Source organism: Jatropha curcas, chromosome 7, assembly GCF_041381405.1.
Source record: "Jatropha curcas cultivar XTBG-Jc1 chromosome 7, XTBG_Jcur_1.0, whole genome shotgun sequence".
Lineage (NCBI taxonomy): Eukaryota > Viridiplantae > Streptophyta > Magnoliopsida > Malpighiales > Euphorbiaceae > Jatropha > Jatropha curcas.
Window position 1 is genome coordinate 14,781,907 of NC_143157.1, and position 25,969 is coordinate 14,807,875.

General features: G+C 33.9%; 2 long non-coding RNA genes across 2 annotated transcripts; both read right to left on the reverse strand.

The window, feature by feature from the left end:
* Positions 1–245: 245 nt before the first annotated feature.
* On the reverse strand, positions 246–4,112 carry LOC110010495 (uncharacterized). The gene is made up of 3 exons (XR_002285489.3): positions 2,101–4,112; positions 1,637–2,010; positions 246–1,547 (listed from the first exon to the last, which is right to left on the reverse strand). It is a non-coding gene; the product is annotated as an uncharacterized LOC110010495 (long non-coding RNA).
* A 6,614-nt stretch (positions 4,113–10,726) lies between these two features.
* On the reverse strand, positions 10,727–20,527 carry LOC149494735 (uncharacterized). The gene is made up of 5 exons (XR_016321729.1): positions 19,857–20,527; positions 19,054–19,139; positions 12,659–18,106; positions 11,856–11,941; positions 10,727–10,912 (listed from the first exon to the last, which is right to left on the reverse strand). It is a non-coding gene; the product is annotated as an uncharacterized LOC149494735 (long non-coding RNA).
* Positions 20,528–25,969: the final 5,442 nt, after the last annotated feature.

Genomic DNA, 25,969 nt, shown 5'->3' on the forward strand with positions numbered 1-25,969 from the left:
TTCATAAGCATGCATTCATGCATACATGCATCATGTCATGATTTCTAATACTCATTTTTTGCAGTCAAGATAGCACCGCATAAAGAGAAAGCATAAAAAATAGTCAATTGGTTGAGGACAGACAGCCGATTGATTAGAGTTGAAGAACCTTCAACCCCCTCTGATTTACCAAGCTCAGTGTCCTCCAGTCGTTCAAGCTCCCGCTTTGAGATTGAAAACTCTTTGGTTTGAGCAGATTCGCCAGTTTTAGTCTTTACTTCTGCTGATAAAATGGTTGAGCCAAGCATTCCCATTACTGAAATCGAAAAGATTGTTAAGAAAATAGTGGTGTCTAGTCTTGAGAAGCTCATGAGATCTAATAAGGGAAAAGAAAAGTGGTAGTCGAGGATGATAAAGAGGCCAAAGGAGAGTCTGAGAAAAAGGAGCTATGTAGATGACATTTGGCAAGATGATGAGTTTTTCAAGAAAATGTCTGCCAAGAAGGCTCAATCTGAGTTGGTCGTCTCAGAAAAGTTTGAGAAGCTGGATAAAAAGCTTGAGAAACTGCATGTGTATATAAAGTCCAAGAGGATGGACCAGTATGTCGACCTCGACGATGATGATGATAAGGAGTTAGAATTGAAGCAAGCTATCCCTGTGACCTACAAGATGCCAAAGGTGGCGAAGTATGATAACCACGATGACCCGAAGGTGCACCTCATGCAGTACAAGTCTATCATGGAGTTGGCGGGTATGCCATCAAGGGAAATTTTGAAGATGATCCCGATGTCCTTAATGGGGTCTGCCCAGACTTAGTATTACAATCTCGAGAAGAGAGTAAGAAGAGATTGGAACTAGCTTATTACGGTTTTCCTCAAGAAATACGCTTACAATCTCCAAATGAACGTCAATTTGAGAGATTTAGAAGCAACTGTGTAGAAAATTAACGAGACCTTCACTGATTTTATTGCTAGATGGAGAGCCAAGGTCACGCAAATGAGGAACCGTCCAGATACCAAGTTTTTAAGTGAGAGCTTCATCTAGAAAAGAGAGAAGCTTTTGTAAAGTGAACAAGTTTTATGGGCTTTTATAGCAAAAGAATAAGAAGATAAAGTGATAACTGGCTGCCACTATAACTCTAATGGCGCATGCCACTATGTGTGGCGCAAGCTGCTAGATAGCAGTCAGCTTCAGAATTTGTTGCTTTATTGTTTTTACTTCTCAAAATTCAGAAAACAATGTAATTATCAGCTATGAAGCACAAATACTTCAATATCACTCAAAGACATGTAAAGAAAATGGCCACTGTCCTTCATATAATAAATAGAATAATCATTCTTTATAAAAGCTGTTCCCCACACTGGGTCCAAGCACAAAAAGAACAAAAATTGAAAAGCAGAAAGCTCAGGCAGGCCTAAGACATGTTGGATTTGGTCTCCTCTTGAGTCCTCGCTACTGGACTCCTCGGACTCTTCAACGATAACTAGCCGACGTCCAGCTCCACAACCAGCATGACTGACATGCTGAGTTCCCCAACCTCGACTTGCTGGAGGTGCCATGCTAGCTCTCTACACACATTCATAGATATTAGTAGTTGCATTGCATGCATGCATGGCATATACATTGCATATTTTCTTTTGTGGCTATTTATACTTACAGAGACATGCTCGTGCAAAAGCCTTGCCATGGTAAGCTTGAGGCATGCCGCCTCGTACATTTGGCTAACCTCATTATAGTCAGCAATGGAAACATGCAGAGTAGCGTAGGGGCAGACGATGAGAAAACAGAATAATAAGGAGCAATAAGTAGAATGGAAGGACAAAGATCACTCATATGGGTGCAGCCAGGTAGAGTCATCCTATATGGACTCACTAGATATGTCTCCAGCATGCCCTGAGCGGGTTGACCGATGTGCTCTAAGATAAAAGAGAAGGATGCACCTGGTCCATGCTCTAGCTTGCCAACTACCACAGTTGTATTCGGAGCCCTAGAGTCAGAGCTTCCTCTCACGCGCTTGTTGCGCTGCTGTTGCTACAAGAATAACACACATCCAATGAACAAAAGAAAAATAGATATTGGGGCAAAGCCAAAAATAGAGTAACAAGAGTGTATAAAGTTCACCTGTATTTGGGCAATGTCATGTCCCCTATCTAACTCCTCCACCTCTGTAAATAGATCAAACTTAGCAGGAGGAGGGAGATGGACTAGGAGCTAGGTCCGTATAAAGATGGCATAAACGCAGCCAAGTGGTCCGTGGCCTGAGCAATTACAATTTCCTTGTCCATTCGGATGGATCTAATGGACAACATAAGATACAGCATGTCGTGAGGCACTCTCCTTCTGTCTAGGCCTAACTCCCACTCATACACCCTCTCACTGAGATAGTACATGTCATAGAATAAGCCAAGAAGGAGAAGCCGCCTCTATTGGTACACGATGGCAGCCTGAATGAAATCAGGGTAGTGAGCAACTTCACCCCATGGGAACCTCACTACTTGTAAAAAAAAGAAAAAAAAAAGAGAAGCAAAAGAAGAAGAAAAGAAGAAGACAAAAGAAAAAGAAAAGTTAAAAGAAAAGAAAAGAGCAAAAAAGCAAAAATAATGTGAAGCTGCAAGCTTACCCGATCCCAAGTCAGATCATTCAGAAGCTGCCGAAACATTGCGAGCTTTGATGTGGTGTATGCATACTTTCGACTAAACTTCCATGCCCGGCCTCAAGGGAGGGTCATCGCACTAGTATCAGCGTCAAAACCGTGTTACTTGACATCAGAAGGGCATGATACTTATGAGCCCAAATCTGTTACACAAATAGGGCAGAAATAAATAATGTAGAAAGCATTAAAAGGCATGGAAGAAGGAGAATAACCAAGATGTGATTTTATACCTCAATGGCTCGCCGATAGTCGACCTTCAGGTGCACTTCACGGACGCACAAGTCCATGCCGTAATAAAGATAGGACAAGGCAGCGGCACCCAAGTTAAACTGCCTAGTCACGTCTAGATCCTGTAGCGATGGTAGAAGTGCCAAATTTGCGTCGTTACCGTGATTAATGAATAAGGTCATTAACAGCAGATAAAACAAGAAAGCTCGAGCCACTATATCGACATCCATCACAGCTACACGATCTAGGGGCATGGCCTCATAATGGGAGATGATGCTCTCATACTAGACCCTCTTGTTGGAAATGTTAGGCTCCACGCCTATCGAAGCTCGAAGACTCTCACGCAGGCCACATCAATCCAGAGTCCTCAGCTGGTCATCAAATATGATGGACTGCCCTTCGAAAGGTAGTCCAGTAATAGTAGCAAAATCCACCGTGTGATTGTCATCTCGTCGAATAGTAGATGGAACGTATGAGTGGTGTCCATCCACTGCTTTATGAGCACCATGATGCTCGTTGGGACTATACGCCCTTACATCCGGGGTAGAGTGTCTACAAAACAGTCGAATCTCGCCTCCCAAACCGGGCCCTGAACTCAAGGAGGTAGCCAGTTGAACAACTAGGCCACCACATAAGTGTTGCCGCCCGACTTCCTACGCTTCATGTTCTTCTGTAAAAATAAACAACTGTAAGTATGCTAATAAAGTGCGAAGACACGTGCTATCATGTTTTCATGCAGGAAAATAGAAGAAAAGTGACCAAAATATCAAAGCAGGGTGTTTCACAACTACTGTGGCACCAGCCACTGAGTAGTGGCGCAAGGCATTACTCAAGTGGTGTGCGCCACTAGCGTTGTGGAGCACACCATAGAGCAGTAGAATAAAACCAGTTGCAGAGATGTGGCGCACGCCACAGCGACACGCTGTAGACTCAAAAACCCTGAAGTTACCCAAAGAGGTAAAATTCTAACTTATTTTGGTTTTCTAACCTAATGCTTACGTGTTTCAAGCCCCAAAAGACGTGGGATGACAAATCGTGTCGCATGTTAATTGTAATCCCTGTGTCCGGAATAAACTCCTGAAGCTTCATTCTGTGACTCATAAGTCGAGTAATAGGGTCGCTCACATCGTCACCCGACAGCCAGTCTACAACATTCTCAGCCGCCATGAGCTTTGGGTGCAAGAAGAAGCAAAGAGAGTTTGAAAGTAAGGTTGAAAGTGATAAATGAGTGTCACTTTCACCTTTTATAAGGAATAATGGGCCTCTGAGACTAAGCCTTGAATCCCAGTTTGGCCTGAAGACCCGCACGTTGCATCCAGCTCTCGTACTTAGCCGGTAACCCATCAACGGCTAGCCGCCTAAGCAGGGGCAACGCACTGCTGGCCACAAGTAAGTCACCTCGTTTTGCATTCTGCGACATAATTTCCTAAAAAATTCATATGAGCACACATGAATTCACACATTTTTATCACAAGTCATACACGCACGCTTTTCTTGGCCTAATCATAGAAATGTCTAATCATAATCGGCCGAAGAGTCTTTTCCCTTGTATAACGAGAATCATTGTACAGGTACTTCTCCCAAGCGAAGCATTTCAGAACCTAAGCCGTTTGAAGTGGCGCACCTCCGAAGTGGAGTTTTCTCAGTTAAGCCATCCGAAATGATACACCTCCCAAAATAGAGTTTTCCAGTTTAAGTCATCTGAAATGGTGTACCTCCTGCATTAGAGCTTTTCCAGTTTAAGCCGTCTAAAGTGGCGTACCTCCCAAAGTGGAGCATCTCAAAAATCGGGTCGACCGAAGTATCGTACTCATTCATCCATTAAAGTCGTCCAAAGTGGCGCACCTCCTGAAGTGGAGTTTCCCAATTTAAGCCGTCCGAAGTGGCACACGTCCTGAAGTGGAGCATTTAAAAATCCAGGTCGACCGAAGTGTCATACTCATTCATCCATTAAATCCGTCTGAAGTCGCACACCCCTAAAGCCGTCATGTATTGCATATCTCATTCTGCCTCTCACCATCCGAAGGTCCACCTCTCGAAGTGCAACATTTCAGAAATCGGGTCGACTGAAGTGTCATACTCATTCATCCATCGAAGCCACCTAAAGTGATGCACCCCTAAAGCCGTCCTATGTGGCGCATCTTATTCTGCCTCTCACCGTCCGAATGATAACCTCCCAAAGTGGAGCATTCTCAAACCAAAGCTGCCAACTAGCGCAAGATAGTCGCAGAAGTCACCGACAATCACCATGGAGCAATCCGTCCATCTATCAAATGTCTTAATGGTACTAGGTCGATCGAAGTATCCCCAATTAAAGCTGCCAACTGGCGCAAGATAGCCGCAGAAATTGCCAACAATCACCATGGCATAATCAGTCCATCTGTCAAATGCCGTAATGGTGCTAGGTTGATCGAAGTATCGCCAATAGAAGTCGCCAACTAGTGCAAGATAACAGCAGAAGTCACCGGCAGTCACTATAGCGCAATCCGTTCATCTGTCAAATGCAGTAATGGTATTGGGTTGATTGAAGTATCCCCACTTAAAGCCACCAACTGGCGCAAGATAGCCGCAAAAGTTACCGACAATCACCATGACACAATCCGTCCATTCCTCAAATGTCGTAATGGTATTAGGTCGATCGAAGTATCCCCAGTTGAAGCCACCAACTGGCAAAAGATAGCCGAAGAAACCGTCAACAATCACCATGGCGTAACTCGTTCGCCCTTCAAATCCGTAAAGGTACCGTAAGTCCCCTTGGGCAGGTTTTCAAATCCACAAAGCCGCCAAAATGGCGCATTTCATCCATCGAAGTCATGCATGCCACGGAAGTCAAGTAAGCATCTTCTTATTTACGCGTCTACTATACACTTTGATGACATTTTGCTTGAATAGCAAAATATTATCAAAGTGGGGACAAACTTATGTAAAAAATTGGTTTATCATCACTGAGCCTTTAGGGGAAAATTTTGAGCATCTACAGTCGCCTACCTTAGGATGTTAAAATGGGTTTAATAAAAAAATTGAATTTTATAAATTAAAATAAACCAAACCCATTTTTCCTCTAACTCCAAAGGACGCATCTTCAGTCTGGCGACTCCGTTTGGGATTGAACCCAGAATTTTGATTTTCTGATTTTTGGGTTCAAAATAGAAGTTGACGCTGATATTTGTCCTATCATTCACACTTTTAATATTGTTATTAACTCAAAATGGAGTTTAAATTTCTATATATATAATTGGCATTCATGCATTATTCTCTTCTTAATCTCCTTTCTACCCAAACTTCTAAAAGTGTTATTAGGGGATGTGTCCTTTCACTCTGCTCAACTGTTAGGATTCGCCACTAATACACACCACCAATAAGACTCGTACCTTTTGGTATATTAAAAGAAGTGGCACAATCTGTTATCACCATTGGTTTAGACCCAAAGTTAAATGCAAGGAAACAACCGATTGTCACTTACGTAACCTAAGACTTATTTAACCCGACCAAAGCTCATGTAATGACCTTAATTCCTTTCATTAGGTTTACCATAATAATTTATGATCTGTCATTCATCCAATAAATGCGAGAAATATTGGTCCAAAATCCCATGATGGTTTATGGGCCAACGACTTTGTCCTAGGTTTTTAGATAGACTTTTTACCATGAATCGTGTATGGGAAATATAAGGATGGAGGTCATGCACTTCCCAACTCCCGTACCGTTGATTGTACATATGTGTATGTCTTGCGATTTTCCTCATGCATCACGTAATTTGTTTCTTTTTGAGTCATATAGGAGTATTTTTATCACGTCTCGGTCCTATCGCTCAAAACATCAAAGAGGGAAAGACCTAAGAGAAGTGCTAGAATCAAAGCGAGCCAAGAGAGCTCTCTCAACTATTGACATTCATATCGAGGCCTCTCCATTATTGACATTCCTATCGAGGCCAAAACTCAAGTACCTAAAAGGGAAACTTATGAGGCCCCTCCTGGGTGCCATGGGAAAGATCCGAAGGATGGAGTCTAACTAGATGAGCCCATTAGTCGGCTACTCACAGAATGAGGGAAACTCCCTATGGTTCCTTTTGTTGATTACGGCTCAGCTTAATGCTTAGGTGGTCGAATTGGCTCTTTGGAGCACTTTGACGGTGTGTGATGTGTTATAGAGTCACCACCTTAATTTGTTTTTGTTTTCAAGGAAAATATAAGGTAAAAACCCCGTGTTTGGCTCTATTTTAGTTTGCCACAAGGATAAAATGATCTAGCCTCAAATCATTGGATTTGGGGACTAGGTTTTTGGCTTCTTCTGTAAATCAACAATTTGGGAATGAATCAAGTACTCAAAATAGTTTTGTGTGAATGACAGTTTTATTGGTGCATAAGCATACTTATAATGCATGGTAATATTAGAAAAATAGAGCATTAAAAGCATAATTTAAATGTAAAGGGTGTAATTCGGAGGGGAGCTAGACTCTAGCCTAGTTTATCGAAGATTTTAGGTCGTGCGACACATTCCTCTAGATCCCGATCGGTCTGTTCATTCGAGACCCGCTACCTGGGCTAAAATCCTAGATATGCCTTTGTACCTTGTTTGTATAAGGATCAGGACACATGAAGTTCAATCATCAATTAGGATGGTAGGCTTTTTAGAGCCACTCTTAGAATGGGCATATGAAGTACTGGACGGACCAGGTTTTGGGTTGAAAACTGGTTTTGCAATGTGTGCCGGACGGATCGGGCTTAAAGCATTTTGAGTGTCGAACGAACCGGGCTTTATAATTATAAAGTGTCCAAAGGACCAGGCTTGACAATTATAAACTAGTTTTGTAGTGTGTGTCGAACGGATTGGGCTTAACAATTATTAAGAAGAAAAGGAAAAGAGGTAAGGGTTTTATGGATTTGGTTCATAAATTGAGCTTAATAATCGAGTCTGCCTACTTATCCCATCGAATAAGAACCAAAACCAAGCATCTCTTCCCATTGTGAAATAAGGGTTTTTAGTTGTGGAAAAGTGTGTTTTTGTCAAAGGTTGGCTTTAGTCACCATTTTGCAAGAAACAATGTCATGTGATTGAAAAATGGCTTTAGTCACCATGTTTGCAAAAATGTGGCTTTAGTCGCCAAGTTCAAGAAATGGATCAGTTGGCTTTAGTTGCCCAAAGTTTTAGAAAGAGGCTTTGATGGCCTATTTTGTATAAAAATGGTTTATAGTGCTTTAGTTGCCTAATTTGTAAAATGGCTCATATGGTTTTAGTTGTCAAAAGTTTGGAAAAAGAAGAAGAAGAAGAAGAAGAAGAGAGATAAAGCGACATGCAAATAAAGTAAAGCAGCATGCAATTCCTTTACAAAATACAGGCAACAAGCAATCCTCAACATTCATCTATTTCAGGCATTTAAGTTATGTTCATGTTATCCAAAAGCTTAAAGTCTCACATTAAAGGCGATAATAACAGAGATGCAATAGTCATGAAGTTGTAAGATCATGCTCGAAATGTTAAGGTATAAGTGTTGTACCTGAGGCGTTTTTCTAAGTTTGAATAAGAAATGAACCTAAGCTAATTGAACATGCTTCTAAGTTAATCATGTTTTAAACTAAACTCTAGATCAATCATTCATCTTACTAATTCTAGGTGATTAATTAAATCTAAGTAATCATGTATCTAGTTCGAAGTTAAATTAATTAAGCTTTTAATCTAGCTAAGCACATAATTAAATTGGACCTTTAATTAAACCTAAATCTAATTAAGTGTAACCTAATTAGGCATTTAATTAAATCTAGGCTAAACCTAATTAAACATGCATATTCTAACATAATTAAGCATCTAATTTAATTAAAACATTAAAAGAGAAGGGAATGGGGCATTCCTCATAAAGCGTGCCTCATTAGATTGGGAGAGGTACTATTTTTCCATCACAAAGCGTCGATTTCGATTGTCAAGGTCGTTTCGAATCCTTGACTTAGAGAGTTCTTGAAGGAACTAAGAGAGTTCTCAAAAGAACTAGATGAAGGTTCTCTCCCTCTACTATGGTGATCAGAACCTCCTTCTCGGTCTCGATTAATGAACGAAGAACTTGTAAAAATAAGGTTACTTATATTGCTCAAGGTTAGAGACCAAGAATTTTGTATTAGAAAATAGGCTTTTAGAGGTGGGTTTATATAGACAAGGAGGTGAGGAGGTAAAATAGTGGCTTTGCAATATGGGTCAGTATGCAAAATCGACTTTGGTTAGCCTAGGCTTGGGCGACGGCCACCAACGACTAGCTGCCAGCTTGGTTGGCCAGTCAAGCCTCCGGTATAATTTGGGTTTTTCCAATCCTTTTTCGTGTTAATTCACTTAGTTCGAGACTCATTTCAACTCAGGTTTTGCCCAAAATATATCGTTGGAGAGCTCTTCCAGTCTAGTTTCTACTAGTACTAATCTTGTTTTGAAAATCACATTGTGAAAAGAGTTATGGCTGAATCAATGCAAACGTCTATCTATTTTTACCTCAGTTTTGATTTGTTTGTTAAAAGTGAAGAGGATTCGTTGAACTTATGTCTATCAAGAGTGCCTTGTGATAGGATTGATTAACGGGTCCAAAAATAAGATGTGAGAATAAGAAGAGTTTAGGAAAGGGAAAACAACTAGGTGAGAGAGACACAAGAGAAATTAAAGAAATTAAGGGGTTGACAAAGAAATGGAGGTAGAGAGAGAAGAAAATGGGATACGAACAGTAAATGCTTCCTTTGTAATAGTGTTGCCCTCTATTTATAAGAATCCTAGAAGTGTAATCTAAAAAAAGTGAATATTCTAAAATATTTAGAGTAGTATGTCAGGCTAGACAAAATGGTCTAAAAATATTTCAAATATATATTATATTTACAACTGGGTTTTAACTCCAATTGGCCCCTTGATACATTTTTCCCATAATAAATTTTGTTTCCACGAGTCTCTTATTTGGGCCTAGTTTTTTCTGTTAGTGTCAAGAAATGGTAACACATATAATTTCAATTGAAAAGTTAACGCACCCAATGGGAGTGGGAAACAAGAAATGCTACTGTAATTTTAAATTTAGAGATGGTTTGAATCGATAAAATTAAGTAAGAAATTTAAATATTTTATGGATTTCATAATACATGCTATTTCATTATCATAAATGTTTAGTTAGAAGATTTATAGTCGGGAGATATAAATTGCATGTATCAAGGGTTTGCATATGTTAGTTTGGTTAAAATAAGATTTTGATTTTTAAGAAATAAATCAAATTGAGCCGAGTAATTTACATAATCAAATATAACCAAACTTATTTAAATTTATTTGAGTTAATTTTTCAGTTTTGGCTCATTTTGAGTTTAATTTTTAATTTTTCAGTTTGATTTTTAATTTTTAGATTTTTTTAATATTATATAATGAAAACATAAGTAAACTAAACAACGTTCAATTTTATATTAAATTTGAAATTATACCAAATACCGTAAAGTGGCCTATATAGAAAGTTAAATTATGGTATTTGTTTGGATGATAATAAAAATTTTCTCAAAATGTAGCATAATTGTGATAATAAGTATTATTTTATATATAATGTAAAAGGTTTTATTTTTCCTAGAATCTAATTTTTTCATCCCTTGAAATAGGAAATCAATATATATATATATATATATATATATATAAGCTTTTTTTCCCTAGAAAGTTGGCATGTGACACATTCCTCAAATTAGGCTTCCGCTTAACATAATTTGATTTGATTATTTAATATTGTCAAAACCAATTTCCGTGGGCCGGACCGGCACTAGGACCTGGATGGGCTTAAGGCCCCCGAAACCCGTAGTAAGCCTAAATTATTTAAAACTCATATGCTATTCGTAATTGTGGATTCAGGCCCAACAATTTATTTCACAAATATATCCAAATAATAAATGTCTATACTTTATTTATTCATTTACAACTCAGTTGGAATACAATTGCGGAACTCTACTCCATAATTCACTATTCTTTGCATTTACATATTTAATACAATGATTATTACCCCTATCGATCCATATCTCGTTCATTCAATTAGACTCCACGATTCTTCTTTCCATCTATTACCTGGGGAGGGTTGGAGGGGGGTGAGTATTAAACTCAGTGAGTAGAATTAGATAACCCTCTCACCCCGCACAATCATAAAAATGCTAAAATAATTTTATGTGGTCACCCGTTAAATTATGTGATCATGCAGTTTGGCACACAAATGGCAATACAACAGCAATCACAAATATTATCACCTTCATATAATCACATCACGTGGAAATTAGTCAGTGGAGTCACCGAAACCCGATGAGCCGTCCTCCCACATGGCCCATCCTCTCACATGTGCACCAGGGAGTCAATCCCCCATTCTGGCCGACCGGTTTAATCCTCACACAACCAGTCCTCATTATTTTTCCAGTCTCTCTCTTTTTTTTTTTTTTTTTATCAACAGGAGGCAACCCGGTCGTCTCCATCAAATCTAGATCATCAGGAGCTCACAACAGGAGGCCACCCTGCGGGCTGCGATCAAATCTAGATTATCAGGTGCGCCCAATAAAGAAGCCAACCTGTGATTTCAGTATATATACCAACGGGAGGCAACCCGGTCGTCTCCATCAAATCTAGATCTTCAAGCGCTCACAACAGGAGGCCACCCTGCGGGCTGCGATCAAATCTAGATTATCAGGTGCGCCCAATAAAGAAGCCAACCTGTGGTTTTCCATATCATACAGATCAGAACAGTAGGTGCACACGGGGGCGCCGATCTCCCATTACCCGGCTAATAGAAATCAGAATCAGGATCCATATAACAGTAACAGTCTCACAAACCCATGGTGACCCACTTCATCCCAATTCCACACAAACAAGGCACAACAATATCACATCACAGATAATCAAGCAATTTTTAATATCAACAAATAGTGCAGCACCATATGGCAATTCAACAAAATAATGCATGATAACATTTAGCCGTGAATGCATGAATGCAGGCGGATGATACTAGTTATCTAACACTACTCACAGTTCTTTATTGTCCTCTAAAAGGACTGCCTTTCTAGCCACATGCTTCCAGCCTTTGTCCTCGCATTTTTGAATTTTTATAATCCTCTAAAATAAACAAGAAAATTCTAAGTAAGAATTCTAATTCAAAAAAAATTATATTTCACATTCGTTTATTAGTTTTGGTTTCCAGTTATATATATATGGTTTTCTAATTTATATATTTATTCTAATTTATCAACTTTAAATAAAAGGTTAAGTAATATTTTATAATAATACTAATAAGAATACTAATATTAATAATAATATTATTATTAATAAGAATAATATGATTGATAATATAATCTTACTAACGATAATAATTTTATTCGTACTATCTATTAAAGTCCTAAAAATAATCTAATTTCTACCGAAATTTCGGCAGCATCTCCCCTAACAATTGGACTATCCACCTGTTAAAATATCAACAATTTATCAAACCACACAGCCCATCCATCGGGCAATCAATCAAATCAAATTTCTCACCCTCCTTCAATCTCAACATCACCGCACAATCAAAATTATAATTTACAATAACATTATATCTAAACTACCTTAATCCACACTTAAATTCTATTAATATATCATTATCAAGGTTCCTTAATTAAATCAATACTAATATTATAAATCAATTAACTACTCACAATTAATAAATTAAATTAACTAAATTAATTAACTTCAAATAATAAAATTAATTTAATTAACTAATATTACTAAAATTAAATTAACTAACCAAGATTACTAAAATTAAATTAATTAACCACAATTAATAAAATAAATTCATACCCAAACAAAATATTATTGCCGGAGTTTGCTTGATCGGTGACGAAACCAAATCGACTGGGCTTCAACCAATCTCAATGGAACGAAATGAAAGAGCATTCACTGGATCGACCAAAACTGGCAGCAGCACTCACCGGAGTCGCGCGCAGGAGCTGCGTCAAGCGGCGGCGACTGGCGGTGGCAGAGAGAGCGCGATGGAGGTGGAGCTCGTGGTGGTGCTGCCCTTGCTCGATCGAAGGCAGAAGAGAACCAGTGTAGCGGCGCGATCTGACAGAGGAGCTGGCGGAGAGACTGCGGCGTCGAGCTGCAGCGAGGTGGCGCGCAAGGAGGTCCGATCGGGCTGGAGGTGGGCGCAACTCTGCTGCCTTGTCTCGCCAAGGACGCAGACGCAGTGAAGGGAAAAGAAAGAAAAGAAGAAGAAAAGAGAAGAAGAAGAAGAAGAAGAAGAAGAAGAGAGGAGGAGGTGGCACGGTGGCTGTGTCGGTGGAGTGGAGGTGCAGCGCTGGTGAGGGTGTGAGGGGGTGAGGTTTGCGTTGGAGAATAAAAAAAACAAGAGATTTTTCTAGATGGTTTGGGTCGAACCGGTTCGATTCGGCCCAAATCTTTGGTTTTCAATTGGTTTTCGGCTTTTTCAATCGGTTTCTCACAGTATTCGCATTAAAATATTTAAATAAATTTACAGGCTGTCGGTTCATTAAATTTAATTGGAAAATATTTCAAAAATAAAAATTCGGGTTATTTCAGTCTTCCCCCTTATAAAAAAAATTCGTCCTCGAATTTTGAAAGTAACAAGAAACTAGGATGCAATAGTTGTTTACGACAATGATAGTTGTGCTTCTCACATAATGCTGCAACTGCTAAAAGTTATTGCATTCACATTTAGGAGGATACTTGTTCGTCTGCGCAGCTAGAAGGGTGAATCAAGACGATGAAGTAAATATTTTTGAGTTCATTAGTCAGAGTGGTGAAACTAATTTTTATTAGATTTATTAATTAAGACAACCCAATAAACAGGCACGGGAAGAAAATCTAATTTATAGAGAGGGTAGGATGATTATGAGCTGAACTCATCCCCAAAGTTTAGATATTTTCCTTATCACCAAAATTAATTTAAATTTGAGTTGTACTATATCCACAATTCGTCAACTCAAGTCAAATATTCATAACCCAAGGCACAGATTCGACGCTAATATTCACCTTTACACGTAAGAATTTAAGTCCCTTATAACCTCTGCTCAAGTAAGAATTATTAATCTCATTAGTTATATATCATGTAATCCACATTGATGTATTGCCTCATTTATCTCTCACTGGCTATTATAGGCAATGATCATCACTCAATAAGACAATAATACACAAACCAAGTATTAAATCTTCTGATACAAGAATCCACATATTCAAATTTACTACTATCCCAATTTAGAATCCTTATTTCAAAATTCAAAACCTACAAGCTGACTCATCCATTTTCCATCGGTTCCAAACATTAATATCATTATTCCAATAATCATGGAAGAAATTTAAAATTAGATAAGATGGTTGCTGCCAATTCAAGGAGGTTTTCGATTATTATCAAATTCTGCCATTAAGTACTATTTGATCATTTCTAATTAAAGAGAACAAATTCTTACCACTACTACAAGCTTATTTCAAACAAAATCATGACATTTCTCTAGCTAATTGCTATCAACTGATAGGAGATCCTGACTTCTATCCCAATCTCATCACATATTTATCACCTTAACCATTTTCCAACGAAAGATATATAATCTCCTTTCAAATCCTACTAATGAGAATCCTCATAAAAACAAATAGTACATCAACTATATAAAGAAAATTTAAACTCATAGTCAAGTCCCTAATTTAGTTTTAACTTCTCTGTTCCTCTTTCCAATTTGTCATACCATACTATTTCTTAACTAATTATGACAAGAACTTATGCAACTAGCCAAGTTAACTGTTGTCATGCCAGATAATTCTTAATTCATTTTCGAAAATTTGCAAACGCCATTCAATTATACTCAATTCCATAAAGAAATCCAGCCTACATTTTATTTTTTTTACAAGCTGAATCGTGATGAAAAATTCTCCAAACCAATTTACCTATTTCTTCTGTCTTTAATCAACCTTTTAGACCGAAATTTACTTATCTAGAAATCAAGAATCCTAAACAAGTAGTGTCTTTTGCTCTAGCTAAGTAAATGATTAAGAATGTTAAACCCATAATTCAACTCCTGACTAGACTATGTCCTTTATTTTATATTTACTCTTTATCCCATGAATGCCTATGAATATTCAGACAATAATATCATTGGGTTATTCCTTTTCTCCAAGTCTATCTTAATGTCTATCATCTATAAAATTTATACCTAACACGATCTAGGAATATCCTTAACCTCAATTATGTTCTCTCTATATTCTTACTCCAAACAAAGTTAATACCTCATTGAATTCCTCAACATCTGAGTTAGAATGTACCAGTCCTCGAATTGACCTAACTAATTAAGTATTCCTTTAAACCACAAGTTATATCACAAATTGCCATTTATAACACAATTTTATTCATTCAATCATAATTTCCACCAATTGCTAAGAAATTCAGAATAGCTTTACATTGACTCCAAATCATATATTAATCACTCTCATCCTAATTGATATCTCAATAATTCCATGAGCAAATTTTAAATTAATAAATCACCAGATTAACACACTTAAGTTAGTCGTCAAGTATAGTTAATATAGACTCTTAGATCGTCTTGTTAGCACATCCACTAATCCTATACTCTATATTTTCAATCTTTAAATACTTGCGTGTATTCTTCTCACTAAATTTGCTAAAATTATTCCAAATCTACTTGTTTGCTCTTACACAAATTTTCAATATCCCAAACAAATAGTAAATTAAAACCCAGCTAGCTTACTAATAAATGAAAATACTCTAATTACCTTTACGTTCTACTAAGGACATAAAATATAATTTCCCTTCTTTATCCAATAAAACAAGTAACTTGCAAAAGTTGCAGTAATTAATAGAATTTCCTTATTTTAATTGCTTTACGGCTAGAAATTAAATTTATTCACATTCGTTGTCATCTCAAGTTAAGTCCCATGATCCTTTTTCAACTCTTATTCCCAGTTATTTCTAACACTTATCACTTGTACATAATATATCTATGAGCTCAACATATGGGTTCAATTAATATAACTCATAAAACTATTTCCAACTAGATGCTATCAAATTACAGAAGTCAGAATTTTCTTATCTCTTGCTCTCAAGTAGAAAGTCTATCTTTCTTTCTGAATATAAGTACCAAGTTCTTTCGTCATCGGAATTACAATCCTTGAATTATTTATCTATTCGTTTATCACCAAACATTCAATAGCTTCCTACATTATCTCTTTTTAGATTCTAAATTTACTATTTATGAACCACTAAATTCTCTAAACTCACCTCGCAAGACCCGATTAACTCAACTCAAAAGTTTGGTCATAACATTATCAATTATTTGTTTAATATTCTATTAGAATTATCACCGACAGTGATAATTATTTTAAACCTCAAAGCCATTTTCCTACCTTCAATAATATACATGTTCCATCATTCTACCCTTAATAGTATTTCACTTTTTTTTTTTATCACTTTAATAGTAGTTATTCCTAATTTGTCAAAATTCTAAATACCAATTATCCTCATTTAAATCCTATTCATCTATACTCCTCACATTTTTGTAGTTAATTCTTTTCTTAATATCCATACAATAATAGAACTAGATCCAGTCTTATTTATCTAATTCATTGGTGTAACATCAAGTCCATAGTTGGACGATTATCCTTTAATGTCCTATATCATTCATCAATGCACATAACTGTCATGGCCCACTATTTATATAACATAATCATCTTAATTTCTTTTTATGAGTCATTTACTTCTTCTCGGATCATAGAATCTCTCATTAAACAATAGTCCTTATTTATAACTTACATAACGTCTAGAATGCAACCATTATTTTAAATATCAAAAGACTAAATCTCGTTGAATTTAATTCATAATCATGTCCTATTAACCCATAAGGTGCCACAATCCACACAATATCCGTTACTAGGTACATAAAGATTAATGCAATTCATTTCTTACTAAGAATCACAATTTACCTTTCTTATAACCACAATAATTTATATCATTCCCCATAGTCATACACTTGAAAGAAATAGTTGATTATTACCACAATACTCTTTACTCCAATAAACAGTAATTATTTCTCGTAATTAACAAGCACTTGATATAATTCTACCAACATTATTTCTTACGAAAAACACTCATCATCAATTATTATTGCAAATCACACCAAATCATTTATCATTTAAACCTTATAAATATCATTCATGTAAATGTACTGATCAAAATATATATCCCATCCAGAAAAATGATTTATCTCCATAGTTCTAATAAATTCCACTAACCATATCATGTAAACTTCATCAAATAAATATGCCAAAATCAATACCCTCATTAAATAGATCCTAATGTCCTTGACTCCGAATCATTTAACTCTTTTATCAATTAAGACTAGCAACCCATTCTCAATATACCCCTGCTGTACATACACATATATACAAATCTATGCAATTTCAAGCATGTACTCCACAGTCAACATACAATAAATAACACTAGTATGCTTTTATTATTTACTTCAACCTATTAAACACATATCACTTATCCTCTTATCTAAATGTTATTCCATAGGAGAAAATTTAAATTTTTAAGCTAAGGACACAATTTCCATTAGAAAGAGTACACTGGTTGATCAGGCCACTGCACTTCCTTCTAATTTCTTCTGTGTCTCAAAGCTTTAACTAACTTCTAAAATATCATTATTTATAGATATAATTATCCTTCCCCATTTATTTATTCATTTATTTATTTATTCTTATTATTTATTTTATTTATGATTCTGTAACTGTCTTAGTGCACAGTGCGTCCACCTGCATTAAGACCGTCTCCTATTTAGTGTCTCTCCTTTGTTGGTTACGGCCGATCCCAACGTAGGAGTTTTATATTCAATTTCCTATGTTCCGCAATTGATTCCTAAGGCCCAACTTAATGCTCTGATACCAACTTTGTCACGACCCATTTCCGTGGGCCGGACCGGCACTAGGACCTGGATGGGCTTAAGGCCCCCGAAACCTGTAGTAAGCCTAAATTATTTAAAACTCATATGCTATTCGTAATTGTGGATTCAGGCCCAACAATTTATTTCACAAATATATCCAAATAATAAATATCTATACTTTATTTATTCATTTACAACTCAGTTGGAATACAATTGCGGAACTCTACTCCATAATTCACTATTCTTTGCATTTACATATTTAATACAATGATTATTACTCCTATCGATCCATATCTCGTTCATTCAATTAGACTCCACGATTCTTCTTTCCATCTATTACCTGGGGAGGGTTGGAGGGGGGTGAGTATTAAACTCAGTGACTAGAATTAGATAACCCTCTCACCCCACACAATCATAAAAATGCTAAAATAATTTTATGTGGTCACCCGTTAAATTATGTGATCATGCAGTTTGGCACATAAATGGCAATACAACAGCAATCACAAATATTATCACCTTCATATAATCACATCACGTGGAAATTAGTCAGTGGAGTCACCGAAACCCGATGAGCCGTCCTCCCACATGGCCCATCCTCTCACATGTGCACCAGGGAGCCAATCCCCCATTCTGGCCGACCGGTTTAATCCTCACACAACCAGTCCTCTCATTATTTTTCCAGTCTCCCTCTCTTTTTTTTTTTTTTTTATCAACAGGAGGCAACCCGGTCGTCTCCATCAAATCTAGATCATCAGGCGCTCACAACAGGAGGCCACCCTGCGGGCTGCGATCAAATCTAGATTATCAGGTGCGCCCAATAAAGAAGCCAACCTGTGATTTCAGTATATATACCAACGGGAGGCAACCCGGTCGTCTCCATCAAATCTAGATCTTCAAGCGCTCACAACAGGAGGCCACCCTGCGGGCTGCGATCAAATCTAGATTATCATGTGCGCCCAATAAAGAAGCCAACCTGTGGTTTTCCATATCATACATATCAGAACAGTAGGTGCACACGGGGGCGCCGATCTCCCATTTATCCGGCTAACAGAAATCAGAATCAGGATCCATATAACAGTAACAGTCTCACAAACCCATGGTGACCCACTTCATCCCAATTCCACACAAACAAGGCACAACAATATCACATCACAGATAATCAAGCAATTTTTAATATCAACAAATAGTGCAGCACCATATGGCAATTCAACAAAATAATGCATGATAACATTTAGCCGTGAATGCATGAATGCAGGCGGATGATACTAGTTATCTAACACTACTCACAGTTCTTTATTGTCCTCTAAAAGGACTGCCTTTCTAGCCACATGCTTCCAGCCTTTGTCCTCGCATTTTTGAATTTTTATAATCCTCTAAAATAAACAAGAAAATTCTAAGTAAGAATTCTAATTCAAAAAAAATTATATTTCACATTCGTTTATTAGTTTTGATTTCCAGTTATATATATATGGTTTTCTAATTTATATATTTATTCTAATTTATCAACTTTAAATAAAAGGTTAAGTAATATTTTATAATAATACTAATAAGAATACTAATATTAATAATAATATTATTATTAATAAGAATAATATGATTGATAATATAATCTTACTAACGATAATAATTTTATTCGTACTATCTATTAAAGTCCTAAAAATAATCTAATTTCTACCGAAATTTCGGCAGCATCTCCCCTAACAATTGGACTATACACCTGTTAAAATATCAACAATTTATCAAACCACACAGCCCATCCATCGGGCAATCAATCAAATCAAATTTCTCACCCTCCTTCAATCTCAACATCACCGCACAATCAAAATTATAATTTACAATAACATTATATCTAAACTACCTTAATCCACACTTAAATTCTATTAATATATCATTATCAAGGTTCCTTAATTAAATCAATACTAATATTATAAATCAATTAACTACTCACAATTAATAAATTAAATTAACTAAATTAATTAACTTCAAATAATAAAATTAATTTAATTAACTAATATTACTAAAATTAAATTAACTAACCAAGATTACTAAAATTAAATTAATTAACCACAATTAATAAAATAAATTCATACCCAAACAAAATATTATTGCCGGAGTTTGCTTGATCGGTGACGAAACCAAATCGACTGGGCTTCAACCAATCTCAATGGAACGAAATGAAAGAGCATTCACTGGATCGACCAAAACTGGCAGCAGCACTCACCGGAGTCGCGCGCAGGAGCTGCGTCAAGCGGCGGCGACTGGCGGTGGCAGAGAGAGCGCGATGGAGGTGGAGCTCGTGGTGGTGCTGCCCTTGCTCGATCGAAGGCAGAAGAGAACCAGTGTAGCGGCGCGATCTGACAGAGGAGCTGGCGGAGAGACTGCGGCGTCGAGCTGCAGCGAGGTGGCGCGCGAGGAGGTCCGATCGGGCTGGAGGTGGGCGCGACTCTGCTGCCCTGTCTCGCCAAGGACGCAGACGCAGTGAAGGGAAAAGAAAGAAAAGAAGAAGAAAAGAGAAGAAGAAAAAGAAGAAGAAGAGAGGAGGAGGTGGCGCGGTGGCTGTGTCGGTGGAGTGGAGGTGCAGCGCTGGTGAGGGTGTGAGGGGGTGAGGTTTGCGTTGGAGAATAAAAAAAACAAGAGATTTTTCTAGATGGTTTGGGTCGAACCGGTTCGATTCGGCCCAAATCTTTGGTTTTCAATTGGTTTTCGGCTTTTTCAATCGGTTTCTCACAGTATTCGCATTAAAATATTTAAATAAATTTACAGGCCGTCGGTTCATTAAATTTAATTGGAAAATATTTTGAAAATAAAAATTCGAGTTGTTTCAAATATATTAATGTATTGAGTTGGTTTGGTTTGATTTGAATTTATTTTGAATTAGTGTTTTTGGTTTGGTTTGATTTGATTATTCAATGTATTAATGTATTAGTTTAGTTAGGATTTATTTTGAGTTAGTGTTTTTGATTTGGTTTGATTTGATTATCTAATGTATTATTATATTGGTTTGATTTGAATTTATTTTGAATTAGTATTTTTGGTATGATTTGATTTGGTTATTTAATGTATTAATAGCTTTAAGTAATTATTATTAATTATTAGTTTTTTAAAAATGATAAAATTTAATAACAATGAATTATTCAATTAATATATTAATATATTGTTTTGTAACAAATGTTTACTCTCAAATCTCAAATTTGTGAAGTAACAAATGTTTCCTCTAACAATGGTTAATGTATTTTTAACGTTTTCTAGCTAAACATTTTTTTTAAATGGTATAGTAATGCACTTTTTTAAAAATTTTAGATTATTTCCGTCAAAAAATATTTTAATTTTTTTAAAAATACTATATATAAGTTGTATTAATATATTCTTCTGTATTCTTGGTAAAAGTGTATTGATCTCTGCTTTTAAACATATTATTCAGTTTTTTTAAAGGTTCAAAATTTTCTTGAATTTAATATTAAAAGTTTTGATTATACAAATTAATTTTTAAAAAAACTAATTGGAATTGGAGTTAGAATTTAATTTCAGAAAAATTTATAAAAAAAAACCATAGCTTAAAAAAACCTGTTGCTAGAATATATAAATATACATACTAGCAAGCATTTTTTCCCAATAAGTTGACATGTGACATTTCTTAAATGAATGTTCGTCCCTTATTTAAAATTTTTAGTGATAACACATAGGATTATAATGCCACATAGGACTCTTAAATTATGATAGCCATATAGAATTTAATTATTAGTTATAGTGTTATATTAATATTGATATTAATTATCGTTCAATTATCATAACTAATACATATTAGTAAATCATTATAATTATTATAATATTATAACCTATTTTTAATTAAAAATTATCATAATTTTGATGTTTATTATTATATTAATATGTATTATAACTTATCTTTTAAATTAATATTATTATAACATTGATATTAAATACCATTATAATCAATCATAATTATCATTTATCATTATTAATGAAAATTTTATATTTAAAAGAATGATAGAGAATGTTAACAGTGAAAATATTTATTACTAATTTTATTAACGATGAATGTCCAAACGTTTCAGTATTTATTCGTTCTAAAGTTGCAATATATAATTGTCTTTATAGTTTTAATGACAATATATTGAAGTGCCATTAATTGCTTATTACTAGACAATACATAGAGAGAGCTCTTTGAGGTTTGTTAAGAACTTAATTTCAATAATTCTTATACAATTTTCGACATTGATAAATTTTTTCTCTTCTAATTTCTATTACTCTGTCAAATCAAGAAAGTTTGATAAATCATAAAAGAAAGCGGTTTATATGAAATTATTATTAAAAATTATATATTTTTTTTATGATTGAATTTCTATTATCCATTTTAATTTATTATTTTTAATATCGTCTAAGAAAACTTATTAATTAAAAAATAAATTAAAATCAATAATATTTAATATATATTTTACTTTCTTTTAATTTTGGTAGACATTAATTTTCATATAATTAGTCTAATGTTTTGAATTTGAAATAGATGTTCTTTAATTTAAATAATTTTCAACAAAATTAACAAATATGAAATTAAAAATAATTTAAATTATAACTTTTTTCTCAATTAAATTATATATTTTAAAATATTATCATAATATCTCTAATATTATAGATAAAGATATTTACTGTGCAAAGCACAGGCATACTACTAGTATATATATAAAACAAGCATCTTTTCTCTAGAAAGTTGACATGTGGCATATCCATTTGGCATTTTAATTTGACATGTGGCATATTTCTCCAATTGGGCTTTTACTTGACATGGTTTGATTTGATTATTTAATATATTAATGTATTGGCATGTTCTAATTTTATTTGCACTTATTTTGAATTAGTGTTTTTAGTTTTAGTTTGATTTGGTTTGGTAATTTAATGTATTAATAGCTTTAAGTAATTATTAATTAATTATTAGTTTTTTAAAAATATAAAGCTTAATAGCAATGAATTATTCAATCAATGTATTAATGTATTGCTTTGTAATAAATATTTACTCTCAAATTTCTGAAGTAACAAACGTTTTCTCTAACAACCGTTAATGTATCTTTAAAGTTTCCATTTAATTTGTTTTCAATAGTATAGTAATGCGCTTTTAAAAAATTTTAAATTATTTACCCTCAAGAAACACTTTAGCTTTTCTAGAAATACTATACATAAGTTATATCACTATATTTTTCTATATTCTTGGCAAAGGTTTGGTCTTTGCTTTTAAATATGTTATTCGTTTTTTTTAGTTCAAAATTTTCTACATTTCAATTATTTTCACTAATAGGTTTAATAGTTCTTGTTCAAACTTTTTTTGTCTCCTTTTTTAATAATTATTTCACATGTTTTTGTAGCCGTATACTATCAAAATAATATATATATATATATATATATATATCAGGCAAAATTTTTCTTAGTATTGCCACGTAGGATTCCAAATTATTGATATATGTATGACTTAATTATTTGTGTTTTATATTTATTTGAATATAAAATTAATTTATGATTGAATTGAACTGCGTTAAATGTAATTGATTAGTATAACGTTAGAGAATTAATAGTGTGTTAGGCAACCATTTATATAATTTCTAATGATATAAATAAATTACATAATTTATAAATTTTAATGATATGGGCAATCATATTTTATATTAAAAAATTAAAATTTTTTGTATTAAATTAAATTATGTTAAATATAATTGATTAATTATAGTATTAATAATACGATAAGTCGAACATTTATACAACTCTTAATTATTTAAAATAAATTATTTATTTATGAATTTTAATGAAATAATGAGTTAATTATTTTTTCGCTTTAATTTTAATATAAATCGACTTCATGAATTTTACCAACTTTCATTTGCTTTTTTATTTATCTCTATAAATTTTAATACTTTTAATCTATATTTCTAAATACATGCTTATCTACTAATTTTTACTTTAACAATCTAAAATTTAATGATAAAAAATCACACTATATTTTTTATTATTGATATATCTTTATAATATTTTTTAATAACATAATAAAAGAAATTTCATTCAAGAATGTATAAATTATATATATTTTTTCTTAATTTTACTTTTTTTTTAACCTTACGTAGCATGGGTACATGGATAGTCTCTATATATGAAAAAGTAGAGATTGGGCATATATGCTCAAAATTTTAATCTTTTCGAGAAAAGTATCAATCAAATATGGGAATTTAACCCAACCCGCTTTCCCATGAGATTCTGACTACCAAATGCTCCTAAAAATTTAAACCAAAAAAAAAAAAAAGATTAATTCGATTTGAACGCTTTTTGCTCATCTCTAACGGAGACGATGACATTGTAATATTAAAAAAAAGTAATAAGATAGGAAGTTTTTTTGAAACTTTTTTGTTTAAAAAAGAAAAAAAGCATCTTTAAAACTTGATAACATCTTTAGAAAAAAGAACGAAGAAAGTACCTTGATTTGACCCTTTACAATTTAGGGTCCATTAAATTTTTTTCATTCTGTGAGCAATTTAGAATCCAATGCATTAATGCTGTCAGTGTCAGCATAACTCAAAAAAATTTAGAAATTATTTTTAATTATTAAACTGTGACCAACATTCATATTAAAATATATGAAAATAAAATATTAAACAGAAGTTTCTTTTCATAAAAAAAAAAAAAAAAAAAGGAAAAAATCATTTGAAACATAAAACGACAGTGGATTACTTCCCCTGGCGAATCCAAGCTTCAATTAATATAGCATACCTTGTTTTTTATAACGTTTCTTTTTGTCGCCCTCTTCTTTCACTTTTTGGTCAAAAACTGAAATTCGATTTGTTTGATAGTTTGACGAACGACTTCGATAGTTTCCAAATAACTTTGGTCTTTTTCTCTATTTTTTTTTTCTCATTTTAATTTAAAATTTTATTAATTTATTTATTTTAATTTATTAGCTAGTTTCGAGCCGCTTATTTTAAAAATCTCTGATCACCTCTAATTTCTATGGATAAGACTTGTCTATACATATAGATTATCCTATTCGCATGGCAATTTAAAAATATTTTTTTTTTGAAGGTTACTGTTTAATTTTTTTAAAAAAAGTGATCGTTTTATTTTTTTTTTCTCAATAAATGGTCATAAATACTTTGTATTAAAAACTTCATTTTAATGGGTTTAATATATGAAATGATCTCATATACCAGATGTAAGTAAAATATATAAATTTCATTTTAATGGGTTTAATATATAAATTTCGTTTTAATTATTTTTAATTATTAAACTATGACCAACATTCATATTATAATATATGAAAATAAAATATTAAACAGAAGTTTCTTTTCATAAAAAATAAAAAAAAGGGGAAAATCATTTGAAACATAAAACGACAGTGGATGAGTTCCCCTGGCGAATCCCAGCTTCAATTAATATAGCATACCGTTTTTTTTATAACGTTTCTTTTTGTCGCTCACTTCTTCACTTTTTGGTCAAAAACTGAAATTCGATTTGTTTGGTAGTTTGACGAACGACTTCGATATTTCCAAACAACTTTCGTCTTTTTCTCTATTTTTTTTTCTTATTTTAATTTAAAATTTTATTAATTTATTTATTTTAATTTATTTTTAACTTTTCAATTTATTAGCCAGTTTCGAGCCGGTTATTTTAAAAATCTCTGATCACCTCTAATCTATATGGATAAGACTTGTCCATAAATATGGATTATCCTATTCGCATGGCAATTTAAAAATGTTTTTTTTTTGAAGGTTACTGTTTAATTTTTTTTTTAAAAAGTGATTGTTTTATTTTTTTTTTCTCAATAAATGGTCATAAATACTTTGTATTAAAAGCTTCATTTTAATGGGTTTAATATATGAAATGATCTCGTATACCAGATGTAAGTAAACGTTTCTTCACATTGTATAATTTCTTTTAGAAAACTTTTGTTTTAAGTGTTGAAACACATCAGTTTATTTGTAATCCTACGATAACCCAAATTCCCAAAACCATGGCGCCTAGTTTTAATTCAGAGTGATTTTGATTTTGATTTTAGAATTACCTTTAACTATATTATATTATATTTCATTCTGGCTCCTCTCACCTAACTCAATATAATTAATTTTCTTCTCTTTGTAAAACATATTGTCAATAAATAGTTTACTTGTACTGATTAACAAATAGAGAATAGGAAGTTATGCACATTTTTATT